Source organism: Crinia signifera, chromosome 11 (assembly GCF_055691185.1).
Source record: "Crinia signifera chromosome 11, ASM5569118v1, whole genome shotgun sequence".
NCBI lineage: Eukaryota > Metazoa > Chordata > Amphibia > Anura > Myobatrachidae > Crinia > Crinia signifera.
This window is the reverse complement of record NC_139227.1, coordinates 40,499,188-40,515,179: the sequence shown is the minus strand read 5'-3', so window position 1 is coordinate 40,515,179 and position 15,992 is coordinate 40,499,188.

Genomic DNA, 15,992 nt, shown 5'->3' with positions numbered 1-15,992 from the left:
CTGTCACTATTCTGCACTCTGTATTGTACATCTGTCACTGTTATGCACTCTGTATTGTACATCTATCACTATTCTGCACTCTATTGTACATCTGACACTGTTTTGCACTCTGTATTGTACATCTGTCACTGTTTTGCACTCTGTATTGTACATCTGTCACTGTTCTGCACTCTGTATTGTACATCTGTCACTATTCTGCACTCTATTGTACATCTGTCACTATTCTGCACTCTATTGTACATCTGTCACTATTCTGCACTCTATTGTACATATGTCACTATTCTGCACCCTGTATTGTATATCTGTCACTGTTCTGCACACTGCATTGTACATCTGTCACTGTTATGCACTCTGTATTGTACATCTGTCACTATTCTACACTCTATTGTACATATGTCACTATTCTGCACTCTGTATTGTACATCTGTCACTATTCTGCACTCTATTGTACATCTGTCACTGTTATGCATTCTGTATTGTACATCTATCACTATTCTGCACTCTATTGTACATATGTCACTATTCTGCACTCTCTATTGTACATATGTCACTATTCTGCACTCTATTGTAAATCTGTCACTATTCTGCACTCTATTGTACATCTGTCACTGTTCTGCACTCTGTATTGTACATCTGTCACTATTCTGCACTCTATTGTACATATGTCACTATTCTGCACTCTATTGTACATCTGTCACTATTCTGCACTCTGTATTGCACATCTGTCACTATTCTGCACTCTGTATTGTACATCTGTCACTGTTATGCACTCTGTATTGTACATCTATCACTATTCTGCACTCTATTGTACATCTGACACTGTTTTGCACTCTGTATTGTACATCTGTCACTGTTTTGCACTCTGTATTGTACATCTGTCACTGATCTGCACTCTGTATTGTACATCTGTCACTATTCTGCACTCTATTGTACATCTGTCACTATTCTGCACTCTATTGTACATCTGTCACTATTCTGCACTCTATTGTACATATGTCACTATTCTGCACCCTGTATTGTATATCTGTCACTGTTCTGCACTCTGCATTGTACATCTGTCACTGTTATGCACTCTGTATTGTACATCTGTCACTATTCTACACTCTATTGTACATATGTCACTATTCTGCACTCTGTATTGTACATCTGTCACTATTCTGCACTCTATTGTACATCTGTCACTGTTATGCATTCTGTATTGTACACCTATCACTATTCTGCACTCTATTGTACATCTGTCACTATTCTGCACTCTGTATTGTACATCTATCACTATTCTGCACTCTATTGTACATATGTCACTATTCTGCACTCTGTATTATATATCTGTCACTGTTATGCACTCTGTATTGTACATCTATCACTATTCTGCACTCTATTATACATCTGTCACTGTTCTGTACTCTCTATTGTATATATGTTAATGTTCTGCACCCTGTATTGCAGGGTTCGCCAACCCGTCGCTCGTCTTGTATTGTATATCTGTCACTATTCTGGGTACTTGTTTCCTAGCACGGCCACAACGATCTTGATCTGGGGCATCGCAGGTAAAAAAATTGCGTCGGTCGCATCGCATGCGGGCTAAAAAATCGCATGCGATGCGACCGACGCGATGCCCGCGATTTCCCATAGGGAACAATGTAAAATGCCTCAATTTAACCAAATCAACATAGGGAACAATGTTAAATGGGCCAGAGACCCCAAAAAAAACCCTGACCAGTGAAATGGCCCCCCAAAAATAGTTAACGCCACCCCACGATCAACGTGAACCCGAAGCGTGGCGAGCGCAGCGAGCCCGCGAGGGGCGGCGGTATGCATCCTCCGACCTTTTCATATCCCCACTATCCACGTCGGCGTGGAGTTGAGAATAGATAGTGTGGCGAGCGCAGCAAGCCACCGAGCCCGAAGCGTGGCGAGCGCAGCGAGCCCCGGGGATACCTTCACCGGTAAACGCTTCCCTTCGTGGGCTTCACAGGTATCCGCGTCCCCTCGCCATGCTTCGGGCTCGGTGGCACGCTGCGCTCGCCACACTATCTATTCTCAACTCCACGCCGACGTGGATAGTGGGGGTATGAAAAGGTCGGAGGACGCGTACCGCCGCCCCTTGCGGGCTCGCTGCGCTCGCCACGCTTCAGGTTCACGTTGATCGTGGGGTGGCGTTAACTATTTTTGGGGGGCCATTTCACTGGTCTGGGCTTTTTTGGGGGGTCTCTGGCCCATTTAACATTGTTCCCTATGTTGATTTGGGTAAATTGAGGTATTTTACATTGTTCCCTATGGGAAATCGCAGGCATCGCGTCGGTACCATCTTATGCTTTTTTTGGCCGCATACGATGCGACCGACGCGATTTTGACTTTTTCAATGCATTTCAATGGGAAATCGCGGGCATCGCGTCGGTCGCATCGTAGACCATTAAAAATTACCCGCGATGCCCGCGATTGTGGCCGTGATAGAAAACAAGTACCCTATTCTGCACTCTGGGTGTTATTCAGACCTGATTGCAAAGCTGATATTTACTCAAATGGACAAAACAACATTGCCAATCAGGTGGGGCAGATGTAACAAGTGCAGCGAGATTTGGGGGAGTTACTTATTTCTGTGCAGGGTAAATACTGGCTGTTTTATTTTTAGGGAGTCAGCATACCGTGCGCAAGGCACATTTCATCAGGTATTTGAGAGGTGGGGCCCTGTACCCATCATGGTGGGCATCGACCCCTGGCAATGGTTCACCAGTAGTAACACGTTATAAACTCCAGATCACCCTGTACAAAGTGCTGCCTTCCATCTGTTCCTGAGAGTAATATATAGAGAGTAATATATATTAATACAAAATCAGCCTCTTTCTATGTTCTGAAAATAAATAAAGTTTTACATTCAAAGTGATTTATAGCCGCAAGCACAGAATGAGTTATTTCCTCTGAGGCAGATTCTGAATTACCTGCTCCTCTATTTATTGTCTCTGACTCATATTTCTACATAAAGCCGATGATTACAAATACAATGTATGGGGGTCTGTACAGGGGATGTCGCGCACAGTCCAGTCAGCCGCAGCGTAACTGGCATGCTGGGGCATTTGGGGCGCAGCGCAGGAGCGTAATACTTCTTCAAAGTGGGGATGTCACCCAGATGCATCTATCTCCTACAGGTGTTTCCGGCTGCATTCGAATTTTAAAGACCCAGAATTGCAGAACTGGTTCCTTGCAGCTGTGCAGTTCCATACAAGCCCGTAGGGTCCGATTCAGGTTAATCCACAGGGCTGCAAATACGCATCCCCGCCCATTATGGAATGACTTTGCATGTGCATGCTATGCTGTGCGCATATGCAAGCCTTTCATGCGATGGGAGCCTGCGATTGGCTGCTCGCAGGGTGATTGACACCCTGCAGGCGCTTGGGGGCAGTAACGCTTTTGTTTCTGGGACTGTCCTGGAAAACACAGGCGTTCCCCGGCCATTGGAAGGGAGGGCCAGGGAAAAGACAAAAAAAAAATCGCAGCCCAGTGATCAGTTCTGAATTACCCCTATAATACGGCGGGATGAATAAGGGAAGTGCAGAAGAGACGCACAAGTCTCGCATTTCTCTATTTATGTAGTCGCTCTGCTTCGCTTCTGTTCATCAGATCCCAGCACCGACTGGATGAGCTGTAACTGTCAGCACAATGGTGATGTAACAATATATTGCTGGTAGTGGTAATGACACATACAGAAGATTGAGTTGTGGACTCATGACAGCGTTGTCTATACGGGGGACGCGTGTGAAGATAAGAGTAATTGTACAATGGGAATAAAACCTACATATCTATCGTATAGCCTCATACGCACTTGGGAGGATATTCTGGTTCCTTCACTCAGATGCGAATTCGCATCCTTTCGAGTGACCCAGATCCCGCACTGGAAGCGAATGGATGTTTTACATAAACATCCATTTGCATGCCACTGGAACCCTCCCACATCTTTCCACGGTCGCCATCCATCGGGGATGTCAGCTGCCCACGCCCCCCCCCCCCCCCACACACACACACACACATGTCACGGCTTCATTCCCATATGCTAATGGACCAGCCCGCCACCCCAAGCACCCCGCCCTCCATTCGCCGTGGATGCACACACCAAGCACATGTACATGCGCAATGCATAAACATCGGCCCCGTGCAAACACATGTGGACCCACGAACGGACCAGAATAAGGTCTTTGGAGAGTAAAAGTCCACCACCAGCACTCTCCCCCACCGACCATCTGACTTTTATTTCCAAGGATGATAGCTAAAAAGGGGGCGGGCACTGATGTCATGTGATGTCAGCCACCCGTCCCGAGCAGAAATCGAACCGCCTGCGTTGCCAGTGGAACAGCCAGCATTTTCATGGGGATGCCAATCAAACGCTGGGGCTGCCGCCCCTGCCCACCTCCTTCCCTCCCCTACCCATGCAAACCCTTTGTCGAGAGTGATACTCACTGAAGGCGTTCACATAGGGGGTCTGCACATGCGCAATACCCCATGCACATGCGCATACCCGCACCATTGTAAATGGGGACAAATTCTGCCCTGACCGATGAAACCTGAATCAGGTTAGGTATGTTAGTCACTGTGAGGAGCGCTGCTACATATGGTAATGATCACCCTTGGTATGTTAGACACTGTGAAGAGGGCTGCTACATAGGGGAATGATCACCCTTGGTATGTTAGACACTGTGAGGAGCACTGCTACATAGGGGAATGATCACCCTTGGTATGTTAGACACTGTGAGGAGCACTGCTACATAGGGGAATGATCACCCTTGGTATGTTAGACACTGTGAAGAGGGCTGCTACATAGGGGAATGATCACCCTTGGAATGTTAGACACTGTGAAGAGGGCTGCTACATAGGGGAATGATCACCCTTGGTATGTTAGACACTGTGAAGAGGGCTGCTACATAGGGGAATGATCACCCTTGGTATGTTAGACACTGTGAAGAGGGCTGCTACATAGGGGAATGATCACCCTTGGTATGTTAGACACTGTGAAGAGCGCTGCTACATAGGGTAATGATCACCCTCTGTATGTTAGACACTGTGAGGAGCACTGCTACATAGGGGAATGATCACCCTTGGTATGTTAGACACTGTGAAGAGGGCTGCTACATGGGGGAATGATCACCCTTGGTATGTTAGACACTGTGAAGAGCGCTGCTACATAGGGGAATGATCACCCTTGGTATGTTAGACACTGTGAAGAGCACTGCTACAGAAGCTAACACAGAAAGAATTGAGGGTTCCAGGTGCCTTCTCCTATAAGATGGCCATGTACGTTATTTATCATTAATACTGTACATTTATTTCTCTTTATAGCAAAAGCTATAGTTATTATATTATAATATTCAGCATATTACAATATGATGTTCTAAGAAAAGGAGGAATACAGAGAATGTGTGTGAAAGAAACAGGCATTAGTTACATACATTAATAAATGTGACAATCCCCCTTAGTTATTCATCCAGGAACAATACTGGCTAGAAAACCAAAACCCGGTAATGCTGCACTAGCAGAGAGCGGGGCCAGGCTGCTATGTGAAGGTTACTGTATATGAGGCCTGTATCCGTGTGTGGGGTTTAGGAGGATTCTGCCATTTCCCATCTGTTTCTCTATGGGCTTAACAGGATCTGTGACCATTTCTACTTATTAATGAGTTGGAGCCTTAATTACTCCTGGAGGCTTAAGCGGCTTATGGTGTAATTTGTAAAAGTTGTGTTGTGGCGTGTGATACACAGCAGGGTTACAGATTAGCACCTCTCAGGAAACATTCCACCTCTATAAAGACTTATGATCTGCAAGGGGAATACTTAATGACTGCGAAGCAGATCCTCTAACCTGTACATTTGCTGCTCTCACTCTCACAATCGCACAGTGTATATTACCGCCGTTACGTGTGCACTTTCACAAGTGGGTGGGAGGAGCACAGGAGTCAGCTGGGTGGGAGGAGCACAGGAGTCAGCTGGGTGGGAGGAGCACAGGAGTCCGCCAGACTTCCGCTTTGCAATCATTGTGCATAACTGCTTAGCAAGAGTGTACCAAGGGTGTTTCATCAGAATCACTGGACATTGAGAGGCCAGCATAAACGGGATGCAATCACTAGGTTGACAGCCAGGGGTGCCAAGAGTGGGGGGGGGGGGGATCAGGTACAGTTTACACAGGCCCAGGCCTGTCAGGGGGGCCCTGGTCTGGACACACAGTTTTTTTAAATTTGATGGCGAGTGCGCTGGGTCTGAGTGCGCTGTAGTCAACTTTTTAGCAGCGGCATTGGGAGTGCGGATGTGGGGGGATGTGGGCCGGCATGGGGGCAGCAGCATCACAGAGGTCCTTACGCTCTCCGACCATGTGATTTGGTAGTTTACTCCGGGCAGAGCATGTTAGCCCCTGGCAGAACATGTAACTGTGGGCAGAGCATGTAACCCCTGGCAGTGCATGTAACCCCATGCAGAGCATGTAACACCTGGCAGAGCATGTAACTCCAGGCAGAGCATGTAACCCCTGGCAGAGCATGTAACCCCAGGCAGAGCATGTAACCCCTGGCAGAGCATGTAACCCCTGGCAGAGCATGTAAACCCATGGCAACGAGCATGTTAACCCCTGGCATCAAGCATTAGGCTCATAGCAATGAGCATTAAGGTAAGTGGAACTTACAATGATCAACAGAGTGTGAGGGGAGCTCTGTCCGTGGGAGCCCCAGGAAGTTGTTGTACCGGGGCCCAGGATTTCTCTTGGCTGCCCTGTTGACAGCGTCTAGGTCACAAAAAGGTCAACCACTATTGGTCAACAGTCAAAAGGTCAACACATAAAAAAGTTGACGTGCTTTAGGTCAACATGGTCAAAAAGTTGACACAAGCAAAATGACGATATGGAAAAAGGTCAATATGAGTTTTTTTTCACTTTTTTTTTTAAATGACTTGATATACTTTACTTTAACATCCAAGTGGGCTTAGAGGGAGAATATAATAATGGGTACTTATGTATTATCTGGACTCCCATGTTAAATGCACCCCATTTTTTCATACCCCTACTATCCAACTACGCATGGAGTTGATTTTATATAGTGTGGCGAGCGCAGCGAGCCACCGGGCCCGAAGCGTGGTGAGCGCAGCGAGCCCCGCGAGGGGACGCGGCCTCATAAGAAAAACGGGAGTCCAGATATTACATAAGTACCTAATAATGTGCCGAGCACAGCGAGGGACAGTACCCGAAGCATGGCGTGGGCAGCGCGCCATGCGAGGGGACGCGGGATACTTATACGGCGTACATGTCCACCTATGGCGACATAGACACCCAGAAAATTGAAATACTCATGTCTACCTTTTCCCATGTCTAAATGTTTCATGTCGACCTTCTGCTGTGTCATCCTTTTGACCACAGCACAGTCCGTGTCTTAGTGACTAGCCATCTGTGGTACTGTATACTGTCCTGGTGACTAGCCTTCTGGTCCGGGTGAATAGCCTTCTGTGGTATACACAGCATGGAGCATATCCCGGTGACTAGCCTTCTGGTCCGGGTGACTAGCCTTCTGTGGTATATACAGCATGGGCCATGTTCCGGTGACTAGTCCTTCTGTGGTATATACAGCACGGGCCGTGTCCCGTTGACTAGCCTTCTGTGGTACATACAGCACAGTCCGTGTCCTGGTGACTATCCTTCTGTGGTACATACAGCACATGCCGTGTCCCGGTGACTAGCCTTATGTGGTATATACAGCACAGGCCGTGTCCCGGTGACTAGCCTTTTGTGGTATACACAGCATAGTGCATGTCCCGGTGACTAGCCTTCTGTGGTATATACAGCATGGGCCATGTCCCGGTGACTAACCTTCTGTGGTACATACAGCACAGGCCGTGTCCTGGTGACTAGTCTTCTGTGGTATATACAGCACAGGCCGTGTCCTGGAGACTAGCCTTCTGTGGTATACACAGCACGGGCCATGTCCCGGTGACTAGCCTTCTGTGGTATATACAGCATGGGCCATGTCCCGGTGACTAGCCTTCTGTGGTACATACAGCACAGGCCGTGTCCTGGGGACTAGTCTTCTGTGGTATATACAGCACAGGCCGTGTCCTGGTGACTAGCCTTCTGTGGAATACACAGCACAGGCCATGTCCCAGTGACTAGCCTTCTGTGGTATACACAGAATAGTCCGTGTCCGGGTGACTAGCCTTCTGTGGTATATACAGCAGGGGCTGTGTCCCAGTGACTAGCCTTCTGTGGTATATACAGCACAGGCCGTGTCCTAGTGACTAGCCTTCTGTGGTATACACAGCACAGGCCATGTCCCGGTGACTAGCCTTCTGTGGTATATACAGCACGGGCCGTGTCCCGTTGACTAGCCTTCTGTGGTACATACAGCACAGTCCGTGTCCTGGTGACTATCCTTCTGTGGTACATACAGCACATGCCGTGTCCCGGTGACTAGCCTTATGTGGTATATACAGCACAGGCCGTGTCCCGGTGACTAGCCTTTTGTGGTATACACAGCATAGTGCATGTCCCGGTGACTAGCCTTCTGTGGTATATACAGCACAGGCCGTGTCCCGGTGACTAGCCTTCTGTGGTATATAGAGCACAGGCTGTGTCCTGGTGACTAGCCTTCTGTGGTATACACAGCACGGGCCATGTCCCGGTGACTAGCCTTCTGTGGTATATACAGCATGGGCCATGTCCCGGTGACAAACCTTCTGTGGTACATACAGCACAGGCCGTGTCCTGGTGACTAGTCTTCTGTGGTATATACAGCACAGGCCGTGTCCTGGAGACTAGCCTTCTGTGGTATACACAGCACGGGCCATGTCCCGGTGACTTGCCTTCTGTGGTATATACAGCATGGGCCATGTCCCGGTGACTAGCCTTCTGTGGTACATACAGCACAGGCCGTGTCCTGGGGACTAGTCTTCTGTGGTATATACAGCACAGGCCGTGTCCTGGTGACTAGCCTTCTGTGGAATACACAGCACAGGCCATGTCCCAGTGACTAGCCTTCTGTGGTATACACAGAATAGTCCGTGTCCCGGTGACTAGCCTTCTGTGGTATATACAGCAGGGGCTGTGTCCCAGTGACTAGCCTTCTGTGGTATATACAGCACAGGCTGTGTCCTGGTGACTACCCTTCTGTGGTATTCCCTCATAGTCCGTGTCCAGATGACTAGCCTTCTGTGGTATACACAGCATAGTCAGTGTCCTGGTGACTAGCCTTCTGTGGTATATACAGCACAGGCCATGTCCTGATGACGAACCTTCTGTATGTACCATACAGCACAGGCCGTGTCCCGGTGACTAGCCTTCTGTGGTATATACAGCACGGGCCGTGTCCCGGTGACTAGCCTTCTGTGGTACATACAGCACAGGCCGTGTCCCGGTGACTATCCTTCTGTGGTACATACAGCACAGGCCGTGTCCTGGTGACTAGCCTTCTGTGGTATATACAGCACAGGCCGTGTCCTAGTGACTAGCCTTCTGTGGTATATACAGCACAGTCTGTGTCCCGGTGACTAGCCTTCTGTGGTATATACAGCACAGGCCGTGTCCCGGTGACAAGCCTTCTGTGGTATATACAGTACAGGCCGTGTCCCGGTGACTAGCCTTCTGTGGTATATACAGCACAGGCCGTGTCCTGGTGACTAGCCTTCTGTGGTATGCACAGCACAGGCCATGTCCCGGTGACTAGCCTTCTGTGGTATATACAGCACAGGCTGTGTCCCGGTGACCCGCCTTCTGTGGTATATACAGCATAGTCCGTGTCCTGGTGACTAGCCTTCTGTGCTACACACAGCATAGTCCGTGTCCCGGTGACTAACCTTCTGTGGTATACACAGCATAGTCAGTCTGGACTCCCATGTTAAATGCACCCCATTTTTTCATACCCCTACTATCCAACTACGCATGGAGTTGATTTTATATAGTGTGGCGAGCGCAGCGAGCCACCGGGCCCGAAGCGTGGTGAGCGCAGCGAGCCCCGCGAGGGAACGCGGCCTCATAAGAAAAACGGGAGTCCAGATATTACATAAGTACCTAATAATGTGCCGAGCACAGCGAGGGACAGTACCCGAAGCATGGCGTGGGCAGCGCGCCATGCGAGGGGACGCGGGATACTTATACGGCGTACATGTCCACCTATGGCGACATAGACACCCAGAAAATTGAAATACTCATGTCTACCTTTTCCCATGTCTAAATGTTTCATGTCGACCTTCTGCTGTGTCATCCTTTTGACCACAGCACAGTCCGTGTCTTAGTGACTAGCCATCTGTGGTACTGTATACTGTCCTGGTGACTAGCCTTCTGGTCCGGGTGAATAGCCTTCTGTGGTATACACAGCATGGAGCATATCCCGGTGACTAGCCTTCTGGTCCGGGTGACTAGCCTTCTGTGGTATATACAGCATGGGCCATGTTCCGGTGACTAGTCCTTCTGTGGTATATACAGCACGGGCCGTGTCCCGTTGACTAGCCTTCTGTGGTACATACAGCACAGTCCGTGTCCTGGTGACTATCCTTCTGTGGTACATACAGCACATGCCGTGTCCCGGTGACTAGCCTTATGTGGTATATACAGCACAGGCCGTGTCCCGGTGACTAGCCTTTTGTGGTATACACAGCATAGTGCATGTCCCGGTGACTAGCCTTCTGTGGTATATACAGCATGGGCCATGTCCCGGTGACTAACCTTCTGTGGTACATACAGCACAGGCCGTGTCCTGGTGACTAGTCTTCTGTGGTATATACAGCACAGGCCGTGTCCTGGAGACTAGCCTTCTGTGGTATACACAGCACGGGCCATGTCCCGGTGACTAGCCTTCTGTGGTATATACAGCATGGGCCATGTCCCGGTGACTAGCCTTCTGTGGTACATACAGCACAGGCCGTGTCCTGGGGACTAGTCTTCTGTGGTATATACAGCACAGGCCGTGTCCTGGTGACTAGCCTTCTGTGGAATACACAGCACAGGCCATGTCCCAGTGACTAGCCTTCTGTGGTATACACAGAATAGTCCGTGTCCCGGTGACTAGCCTTCTGTGGTATATACAGCAGGGGCTGTGTCCCAGTGACTAGCCTTCTGTGGTATATACAGCACAGGCCGTGTCCTAGTGACTAGCCTTCTGTGGTATACACAGCACAGGCCATGTCCCGGTGACTAGCCTTCTGTGGTATATACAGCACGGGCCGTGTCCCGTTGACTAGCCTTCTGTGGTACATACAGCACAGTCCGTGTCCTGGTGACTATCCTTCTGTGGTACATACAGCACATGCCGTGTCCCGGTGACTAGCCTTATGTGGTATATACAGCACAGGCCGTGTCCCGGTGACTAGCCTTTTGTGGTATACACAGCATAGTGCATGTCCCGGTGACTAGCCTTCTGTGGTATATACAGCACAGGCCGTGTCCCGGTGACTAGCCTTCTGTGGTATATAGAGCACAGGCTGTGTCCTGGTGACTAGCCTTCTGTGGTATACACAGCACGGGCCATGTCCCGGTGACTAGCCTTCTGTGGTATATACAGCATGGGCCATGTCCCGGTGACAAACCTTCTGTGGTACATACAGCACAGGCCGTGTCCTGGTGACTAGTCTTCTGTGGTATATACAGCACAGGCCGTGTCCTGGAGACTAGCCTTCTGTGGTATACACAGCACGGGCCATGTCCCGGTGACTTGCCTTCTGTGGTATATACAGCATGGGCCATGTCCCGGTGACTAGCCTTCTGTGGTACATACAGCACAGGCCGTGTCCTGGGGACTAGTCTTCTGTGGTATATACAGCACAGGCCGTGTCCTGGTGACTAGCCTTCTGTGGAATACACAGCACAGGCCATGTCCCAGTGACTAGCCTTCTGTGGTATACACAGAATAGTCCGTGTCCCGGTGACTAGCCTTCTGTGGTATATACAGCAGGGGCTGTGTCCCAGTGACTAGCCTTCTGTGGTATATACAGCACAGGCTGTGTCCTGGTGACTACCCTTCTGTGGTATTCCCTCATAGTCCGTGTCCAGATGACTAGCCTTCTGTGGTATACACAGCATAGTCCGTGTCCTGGTGACTAGCCTTCTGTGGTATATACAGCACAGGCCATGTCCTGATGACGAACCTTCTGTATGTACCATACAGCACAGGCCGTGTCCCGGTGACTAGCCTTCTGTGGTATATACAGCACGGGCCGTGTCCCGGTGACTAGCCTTCTGTGGTACATACAGCACAGGCCGTGTCCCGGTGACTATCCTTCTGTGGTACATACAGCACAGGCCGTGTCCTGGTGACTAGCCTTCTGTGGTATATACAGCACAGGCCGTGTCCTAGTGACTAGCCTTCTGTGGTATATACAGCACAGTCTGTGTCCCGGTGACTAGCCTTCTGTGGTATATACAGCACAGGCCGTGTCCCGGTGACAAGCCTTCTGTGGTATATACAGCACAGGCCGTGTCCCGGTGACTAGCCTTCTGTGGTATATACAGCACAGGCCGTGTCCTGGTGACTAGCCTTCTGTGGTATGCACAGCACAGGCCATGTCCCGGTGACTAGCCTTCTGTGGTATATACAGCACAGGCTGTGTCCCGGTGACCCGCCTTCTGTGGTATATACAGCATAGTCCGTGTCCTGGTGACTAGCCTTCTGTGCTACACACAGCATAGTCCGTGTCCCGGTGACTAACCTTCTGTGGTATACACAGCATAGTCAGTCTGGACTCCCATGTTAAATGCACCCCATTTTTTCATACCCCTACTATCCAACTACGCATGGAGTTGATTTTATATAGTGTGGCGAGCGCAGCGAGCCACCGGGCCCGAAGCGTGGTGAGCGCAGCGAGCCCCGCGAGGGGACGCGGCCTCATAAGAAAAACGGGAGTCCAGATATTACATAAGTACCTAATAATGTGCCGAGCACAGCGAGGGACAGTACCCGAAGCATGGCGTGGGCAGCGCGCCATGCGAGGGGACGCGGGATACTTATACGGCGTACATGTCCACCTATGGCGACATAGACACCCAGAAAATTGAAATACTCATGTCTACCTTTTCCCATGTCTAAATGTTTCATGTCGACCTTCTGCTGTGTCATCCTTTTGACCACAGCACAGTCCGTGTCTTAGTGACTAGCCATCTGTGGTACTGTATACTGTCCTGGTGACTAGCCTTCTGGTCCGGGTGAATAGCCTTCTGTGGTATACACAGCATGGAGCATATCCCGGTGACTAGCCTTCTGGTCCGGGTGACTAGCCTTCTGTGGTATATACAGCATGGGCCATGTTCCGGTGACTAGTCCTTCTGTGGTATATACAGCACGGGCCGTGTCCCGTTGACTAGCCTTCTGTGGTACATACAGCACAGTCCGTGTCCTGGTGACTATCCTTCTGTGGTACATACAGCACATGCCGTGTCCCGGTGACTAGCCTTATGTGGTATATACAGCACAGGCCGTGTCCCGGTGACTAGCCTTTTGTGGTATACACAGCATAGTGCATGTCCCGGTGACTAGCCTTCTGTGGTATATACAGCATGGGCCATGTCCCGGTGACTAACCTTCTGTGGTACATACAGCACAGGCCGTGTCCTGGTGACTAGTCTTCTGTGGTATATACAGCACAGGCCGTGTCCTGGAGACTAGCCTTCTGTGGTATACACAGCACGGGCCATGTCCCGGTGACTAGCCTTCTGTGGTATATACAGCATGGGCCATGTCCCGGTGACTAGCCTTCTGTGGTACATACAGCACAGGCCGTGTCCTGGGGACTAGTCTTCTGTGGTATATACAGCACAGGCCGTGTCCTGGTGACTAGCCTTCTGTGGAATACACAGCACAGGCCATGTCCCAGTGACTAGCCTTCTGTGGTATACACAGAATAGTCCGTGTCCCGGTGACTAGCCTTCTGTGGTATATACAGCAGGGGCTGTGTCCCAGTGACTAGCCTTCTGTGGTATATACAGCACAGGCCGTGTCCTAGTGACTAGCCTTCTGTGGTATACACAGCACAGGCCATGTCCCGGTGACTAGCCTTCTGTGGTATATACAGCACGGGCCGTGTCCCGTTGACTAGCCTTCTGTGGTACATACAGCACAGTCCGTGTCCTGGTGACTATCCTTCTGTGGTACATACAGCACATGCCGTGTCCCGGTGACTAGCCTTATGTGGTATATACAGCACAGGCCGTGTCCCGGTGACTAGCCTTTTGTGGTATACACAGCATAGTGCATGTCCCGGTGACTAGCCTTCTGTGGTATATACAGCACAGGCCGTGTCCCGGTGACTAGCCTTCTGTGGTATATAGAGCACAGGCCGTGTCCTGGTGACTAGCCTTCTGTGGTATACACAGCACGGGCCATGTCCCGGTGACTAGCCTTCTGTGGTATATACAGCATGGGCCATGTCCCGGTGACAAACCTTCTGTGGTACATACAGCACAGGCCGTGTCCTGGTGACTAGTCTTCTGTGGTATATACAGCACAGCCCGTGTCCTGGAGACTAGCCTTCTGTGGTATACACAGCACGGGCCATGTCCCGGTGACTTGCCTTCTGTGGTATATACAGCATGGGCCATGTCCCGGTGACTAGCCTTCTGTGGTACATACAGCACAGGCCGTGTCCTGGGGACTAGTCTTCTGTGGTATATACAGCACAGGCCGTGTCCTGGTGACTAGCCTTCTGTGGAATACACAGCACAGGCCATGTCCCAGTGACTAGCCTTCTGTGGTATACACAGAATAGTCCGTGTCCCGGTGACTAGCCTTCTGTGGTATATACAGCAGGGGCTGTGTCCCAGTGACTAGCCTTCTGTGGTATATACAGCACAGGCTGTGTCCTGGTGACTACCCTTCTGTGGTATTCCCTCATAGTCCGTGTCCAGATGACTAGCCTTCTGTGGTATACACAGCATAGTCCGTGTCCTGGTGACTAGCCTTCTGTGGTATATACAGCACAGGCCATGTCCTGATGACGAACCTTCTGTATGTACCATACAGCACAGGCCGTGTCCCGGTGACTAGCCTTCTGTGGTATATACAGCACGGGCCGTGTCCCGGTGACTAGCCTTCTGTGGTACATACAGCACAGGCCGTGTCCCGGTGACTATCCTTCTGTGGTACATACAGCACAGGCCGTGTCCTGGTGACTAGCCTTCTGTGGTATATACAGCACAGGCCGTGTCCTAGTGACTAGCCTTCTGTGGTCTATACAGTACAGGCCGTGTCCCGGTGACTAGCCTTCTGTGGTATATACAGCACAGGCCGTGTCCCGGTGACTAGCCTTCTGTGGTATGCACAGCACAGGCCATGTCCCGGTGACTAGCCTTCTGTGGTATATACAGCACAGGCTGTGTCCCGGTGACCCGCCTTCTGTGGTATATACAGCATAGTCCGTGTCCTGGTGACTAGCCTTCTGTGGTACACACAGCATAGTCCGTGTCCCGGTGACTAACCTTCTGTGGTATACACAGCATAGTCAGTGTCCTGGTGACTAGCTTTCTGTGGTATATACAGCACAGGCCATGTCCCGGTGACTAGCCTTCTGTGGTTTAAACAGCACAGGCTGTGTCCCGGTGACTAGCCTTCTGTGGTATATACAGAAAGGGCCATGTCCCGGTGACTAGCCTTCTGTGCTATGCACAGCACAGGCCGTGTCCCGGTGAATAGCCCTCTGTGCTATACACATCACGGGCCATGTCCCGGTGACTAGCCTTCTGTGGTATACACAGCATGGGTCATATCCCGGTGACTAGCCTTCTGGTCCGGGTGACTACCCTTCTGTGGTATATACAGCACAGGCCGTGTCCCGGTGACTAGCCTTCTGTGGTATATACAGCACAGGCCGTGTCCTGTTAACTAGCCCTTTGTGCTATACACAGCACAGGCCATGTCCCAGTGACTAGCCTTCTGTGGTATATACAGCATGGTCCATGTCCCAGTGACTAGCCTTCTGTGGTACATACAGCACAGGCCGTGTCCCAGTGACTAGCCTTCTGTGGTATATACTGTACAGCATGGGCCATCT